General features: G+C 41.7%; 1 pseudogene; it reads left to right on the forward strand.

The window, feature by feature from the left end:
• The first annotated feature begins 1528 nt into the window (after positions 1 to 1528).
• LOC124503924 (60S ribosomal protein L32-like) lies at positions 1529 to 1954 on the forward strand (annotated as a pseudogene).
• Positions 1955 to 7101: the final 5147 nt, after the last annotated feature.

Genomic DNA, 7101 nt, shown 5'->3' on the forward strand with positions numbered 1-7101 from the left:
CCCTGTTCACAGATTTGTCCTGTTAAACCTGATGGCTCTTGGTCTCCTCCATGCGCTACAGCCTGATGAGCAGAAGGCCATCATGGCTTCCAGCTGCCATTTCTAAAGAAATGGAAAACCATAATTAAAATAGCCTTATAAGGGGTGCCTGGGTGTCTCAGGCAGTTAAGCATCTGACTTTGGCTCAGGTCATGATCTCACAGTTTGTGGTTTCGAGCCCCATGTCAGGCTCTGTGCTGACAGCTCAGAGCCTGGAGCCTGCTTCAGAATGTGTCTCCTCTCTCTGTTCCTCCCATGCTCAATCTCTGCCTCGGTCTCTCAAAAATAAACATTAAAAATTGTTTTTAAATAATAAAATACTTTATAAGATTTTTAAATATCCCCATGTTTGTGAATTTTGTTTCCCTTATCTGAATTCCAATAATGAACAGCAATAAAATTATTAAAATTTAAAAGTCCTAGATATAAACTTCCAGTTTTAGTCCTGGGGATGTAATGTATAGGATGACAACTATACTGAATAATACTGTATTGTATATTTGAAAGTTGCTAAGACAGTAGATCTTAAAAGTCTGCATCACAGGGGGACACCTGGGTGGCTCAGTCAGTTAAGCGTCCAACTTCATCTCAGGTCATGACCTCAAGGTTTGTAGTTCAAGCCCCGCGTTGGGCTCTGTGCTGACAGCTCAGAGCCTGGAGCTGCTTCAGATTGTGTGTTTCCCTCTCTCTCTGCCCCTCCCCTGCTCACGCTTTGTCTCTCTCTTTCTCTTTCTCTCTTAATTGCTCTCAAAAATAAACATTTAAAAAATTTTTAAAAAGCTTGCCTCATAGGAAAAAAATCATAACTGTGTTTGGTGATGGGTGTTAAGAATACTTATTGTGGCGATGTTTTGCAATATATACACATATCAAATCATTCTGTTGTATACTTGAAACTAATATGTCTGTTATATCTCAATTTAAAAAGAAAGGCCTGTGCAAGACAAGAATGTGGGGAACAGGGACACAAATGTCCTGATTTTTAGTGGAGAAATGTACCCCAGTGTTCAGAGAAGATGGTAGTATCCAAGAAAAAAGAAACAGGTGAAATCACTAACACCTATGAGATGGAAGAAATGTCAAGGCCTCAGAAAGACCTCTTAAGTGAACCCCTTTAGTTCCACCATCATCCCAATTCATCATACATACCTTCACACCAAAGTGACCTTTCAAAAACACAAATCTGATTCTGTTTCTCCATGCTTCAAGTTCTGTGGGTATCCTCCACCTGCAAGATTAAGTCCAGACCCCTACGTACACACACATAGTCACTCAGGACTTCATTCCTGCCAGTTTGATCAGCATCATTTCCCACCCCTCTAGTCAAGTGTCTTATGGTCCAAGTCTACCGAAGTTCCCTAAAAAAGGCCTATGATTCTCCTCCATCTTTGCATTTGCTCCTTTTTGAAAGGAAGCATTATAAAGGAGACCAGCTCTTCTTTTCCTTAGCACTTCCTGTGGAAGTGGCAACCATCTCCTACTCAGCATCATGGCCATCCTCAGACCTCTGGTGAAGCCCAAATTGTTAAAAAGAGGTCCAAGAAGTTCATTCAGCGTCAGTTAGACTGATATATCAAAATTAAGCACAACTGGCAGAAACCCAGAGGCACTGACAATAGAGTGTGCAGAAGACTCAAGGGCCAGATCTTGATGCCCAACATTGGTTACGGGAGCAACAAGAAGACAAAGCACATGCTGCCTAGTGACTTCCGGAAGTTCCTGGTCAACGTCAAGGAGCTTGAAGTGCTGCTGATGTGCAACAAATCTCACTGTGCAGGGATTTCACAATGTCTCCTCCAAGAACCACAAAGCCATTGTGGAAAGAGCAGCCCAGCTGGCCATCAAAATCACCAATCCCAATGCCAGGCTGTGTAGAGAAGAAAAGGAACAGATAGCTTATGTGCATGTCATATAAAACCGTAAAACTACAAAAAAAAAAGAGAAAAAAAGGAAACCAGATGTTAAATAGTTAGGGAATGACTATAGAGAACTAGATAGTCACAAAATGGGGTCTTAAGGGCACCAAAAAGTTCCCTCATACAGAATTACCTCTGCTCCTTACCTATCACCTTGCTTAAACTATCTGTACTTCTATATTTAATGAAGAGCACCTCCCCTTTCCCCAGGAGATATACATTATGTCATTATCATCTAGTAACACTTTACAGTGACACTACCTATAGAATTAGTTTTCATTTGGATATCAGGTATGAAAAGGTCACTAAGGAAATGAGAGTGTTGATGAGGATGAAGTTGATTCTGAAATCAGTAAGAGGTCAGATGTGGACAGATCACCTTGGTTCATGACACTGGGCAAGAAAGGGACAACATAAGGGCATGTGGAATTGAGTATGATAGTGTGGAGAGAGGGGGCTAAGATATGGAAGAAGGAATCAGAAATAAATTGGTAATGAAAGCAAACTTTATCCACTGTAATGGTTAATTTTATGTATCAACTTGGCTGAGCCACAATGCCCAGATATTTGGTCAAACACTATTCTGGATGTTTATGTGAGGGTGCTTTTGGATGAGATTAATATTTACATCAGTGGACCTTGGGGGCATCTGGGTGGCTCAGTTGGTTGGGCGTCTGATTCTTGATTTCAGCTCAGGTCATTATCTTGCAGTTTATGGGTTCGAGCCCTTCATCAGGCTACACGCCAACAGTGCAGAGTGTGCTAGGATTCTCTCTCTCCCTCTCTCTCTCTGCCCGTCCCCCACTCAGGCACATTTTCTCACACTTTCTTTCAAAATAAACAAAAACAAAAAAAAAAAGCTTTAAATCAGTAGACTTTGAGTAAAGCAGATTGCTCTTTATAATGTAGGTGCAACTCATCCAATCAGTTGAATAGAACAAAAGACTGACCTCCCTTGGATAAGAAGGAATTAGCCAGCAGATAGCCTTTGGATTTGAACTACAACACTGGCTCTTCCCTGGTCTCCAGCCTGACAGCCCACCTTGAAAATTTCAGACTTGCCAGCCTCCATAATTACATGAGCCAATTCCTTGAAATAAAGATAGATAGATAGATAGATAGATAGAGATACATACATTCATACATACAATTTGTTTTGTTTCTCTGGAAAACCCTAATACATCTACTTAAAGTTGATCTTACTGATTTCCTCAAGGCTGAATATATGTACTTTTAATTTCTAAAGGATACCTCTCAATGACAAATAACAGAAATCCCCTCCAGGTAGGTGAAGAGGGGATTTATTGGCTAATGTCATTGGAAAGGACAGGGATACAGCTTCAGGCACACCTATATCCAGAGACAAAAACAGTGTTGTCAGAACTCTCTTTGATTCTCTCCCTGACCTTATGTACAGGGAAATGACCCGCAAACAACTCTGGAATCACATGTTAACAGCTTACAGCCCAAGGGGAGAGAGGCTATTCCTCCATCCTCCCTTTTCATATTCTAGGCAAGGATTCTAATCAGTCCAGTACAGACTCCTATACCCCACTCACTCCTGTGGCAGAGGGTAGGACGCTGTGATCAGACAGTCCTATCAGCACCACATAGACTCCTTTTCCTTAAAGGAAAGGGGAAGGTGTTGCTAAGAAAATGAAGAAGGGACACCTGGAAGACACAAACAAAAGATGCCCACTATAGCAGATGAACACAGCCTTGACTGCTCTGCTAGGAAACCTCAGGTTTAGGAATAAAAGATGTGGACTCCAACTAGAACTAGTATACTCCCCTCTATTCCTCTCTGGGGTGCCTCCAAATTTTCCTGGTAGGCGGAACCTAGGGCAGAGCTTTCTAGCTCTGCTAGAAGGAAACTCATTCTACTGCCAAAAAATTGTCCACAAATGGGGAACTATGAGATTAACTAGTCTTACGTACTATTTCTGTTCTGTAGGAAGTGATCAGAGCTGGAATGGAAGCAGACCATTCAGGGAGGTGCCTAGAGCTGAAAGAGCACTAAAAATTTAAGGTGACAGAAAAAAATATAAATATATTTTCTAGTTTCTTTCAGGGGACACAAAGGCACTTGTGCAGAGCCTGCAAGCACCCTGTGGAGTTCCACAGATAACTCTGATGTGGGGAAATGTAAGTATAAAGGTGGTTTTTCCCAAAGGGATGTAAATTCCCACTGGACTGAAGAGCAGCTAGCTTCATATTGCTGGGAAAAGGAAAACAAAAACCAAAAAACGAGACAAAAAGGACATACATGCACATACCACCACTTTGGCCCGCTCAGGGTCAGGAGCAAATAAAAGATAGAAAAGACTTGGCCCACTAAAAAGCAGCAGCTATGAAGACAAGGAATGCTCTCTCCTCTCTCAGGTAGGAATACTCAGGAGGGGTACGTGGGTCCAATCCCCTTAAGGCAAAATAGTATAGCAGCAATGCACATAGGCTCTGCAGCCAGAATGCCAGGGTTCATGTTCCTGGCTTTTTCCACTGAAGTTGTATGGCAATGGAAAATGTACTTCTCCCTGTGCCTCATGGGGACAATTATAGTTACCGATCTCATAGGACTAAATGATTTCATAAATGTAAGGTGCTTAGAATAGTGTTTGTCACATAGTGAATGCCAATGAAAGTTTGCTATTTTTAAATATTTTGTTCCTTGTCATTCTGGATAGGGCCCCATCCTAATTTTCATTAGCGAAAAATTCTCCAAGTGCTTGGCTGACTCTTAGCCAATGATCTTAGTTTCAAATACCTATTGAAATGTTCCATATTTGTAAAGTGTTTTCAATAATTATTGCAAGATTTTCTACATTCGGGGGGATTAATTTTTGTGTTCACCAAACACAACTAATGGTGATTATTACTTCCTTTCTTTGGGACTATTTAGGAGAATATTAAGTGTAACTTAAACATCCAAAATAAAAGCTTTTACCTGATTAAACCATACCTTCTACATTAATCTTTGATTAAAAATGTGGCTCAATTTAAAAACAATTTATTTTCTTTTTTATTTTTGAGAGGGGGGAGTATGTGCATGTGTGCACAAGTGGGGGAGGGGCAGAGAAAGAAGGAGACACAGAATCTGAAGCAGGCTCTAGGCTCCGATGTGGGGCTCAAACCCAAGAACCCCGGTATCATGACCTCAGCCGAAGTTAGACACTTAGCCGACTGAACCACCCAGGTGCCCCAATTTGCTTTAAGGTTGGTATTTGGCACTATCTGCCAAAAAATAAAGCAGTAAAAGTATGTACGAAGTCCTCCATGTTTTACCAAGGTTCTTTGTTAGAAGGCAGTCAGCCTCAAGTGACAGAATACCTAACAACAGTAGTTGTTAATAACAAGAAACCTCTTATCTCACAGGATACTCTGAAAATGGGTGGTTCCCAGGCTAGCTCAAAGGTCAATAATGTCCTCAAGGATCCAGGCCTCTTTTCCCTCCTCTTTGCCATTCTCAGTGGACCGGCTTTTCATGATTCCAAGTTGACTGTCAAAGCTTCAGACATCGAGTCTTCATTCTACAGTATATCAAGCAGGAAAGGAAGTAATTGATGGGGAAACAGCCTTCTTTACGTAAATTAACTATCTCTTTAATCGGGGAAGAAAATCTTTTAAAAACACGCCATTAGGGGCGCCTGGGTGGCTCAGTCGGCAAAGCATCCGACTTCAGCCCAGGTCATGATCTCACGGTTTGTGCGTTCGAGCCCCACATCAGGCTCTGTGCTGACAACTGGGAGCCTGGAGCCTGCTTCAGATTCTGTGTCTCCCTCTCTCTCTTCCCCTCCCCCACTCACACTCTGACTCTCTCTCTCTCTCTCTCTAAAAAATAAACATTAAAAAAAAATTTTTAAACACACCATTAGACCCTCTCTTCCAGCTCCTTGGTGAGAGCTGTGTCATATGTCCACACCTAGACTAATGACTGGCAAAGAGACAAGGAGTTAAAATGGCTGGTTTAGATTACTTATAATTTATCCCCTGAGGTGGGACCTACCTTCCCTGGTCACATCACAATTTAATGATAATTGGGAGGGTCTCTCTCAGTAAGAAGCAGGGGTATATGCTGGGTAGGCAACCAAGTTTCGGCAGCACTCTCCTCCACCCACTGCCTGCTTCTGTACCATTTCCAGGTAAGCACTCAGGCCATACTTAGCTTCTTGCAGGTCCCAAAAACATTTCACAGCTGCCAGATTCTGTTTACACTGCTCTGTATGCCTAGAATATTCTTCCCCCCACTTTTCCTCCTTGTTCCCCATGGCTGCTCCCTTTTGCAGAAAATCTTCCCAGTATCTTGGCCTCTCAGTTCCATGATTTCTTCTCCTCCAATAATCTAACTCACCACCCCCCACCTCTGCCACCTATTTCATGGCCATACCCAAGACTCGTCATTAGCTGCATCTTCTCCACAGTCTCCATTTCCCGTAGCTTCTAAAGGGCATGTTAACGTGTCTAGTTTACAAAGCAATCACCAGAGTCTGACCTAAATTCATCTATACTAGCTCAGGGAACAAATTCTCCAACCCCACTGTCTGGTTCTACGAACCAAGGACAAAAATACAACCCTTATTCCAGCATTCACAAACGCTGGAGTTCTTCCTGTTTCCATCCCTAGCTTCCTATCCATACTTTTGGAGACCAGAATTCCAGAAATATAAGGTACCACTGTTATTTCCCTCTTTCCTATCCTGATAATGTCTGTGAACTATTGTCTCTGAATTGTTACAAAAAATGAGAGAGAAGGGTAATTTACTACTTTGGCTACCTGTATGGTAAAAAGATAACTGTCTAAATTTCTTGCATGGCACGGTCAGGAGTCAGGAGAAGCCAGTGGAAGAAGGACCAAAGCAGTTTCTCACCTTTTTTTCCACAGACTGTGCTTCATAAAATAAAGGCTGAACATAAGGCAGTTTTTCCTCAATTCAGCCTTATGTCAATGGAAATTCTGTGTATATTCTAGAACTGGGTTATCAGTTTTCAGCATTATGTTTGTTTGTTTGTTTTGGTCTTTTAGTGAGAAGTCATGTCCTATGTACATTGGGAGCTACTAGCCAAATACCATTTTTTTTTAATTCAGTAAAGATAGTTTCAAGCATTACACAAAAAGCTAACCCATTTTAGAATATTTTTAAAAGCATTC

This window comes from Lynx rufus, unplaced genomic scaffold (genome assembly GCF_022079265.1).
Source record: "Lynx rufus isolate CCGP_SWC_20201006 ecotype Redwood Valley unplaced genomic scaffold, mLynRuf1.p SCAF_8, whole genome shotgun sequence".
Taxonomy (NCBI): Eukaryota; Metazoa; Chordata; class Mammalia; order Carnivora; family Felidae; genus Lynx; species Lynx rufus.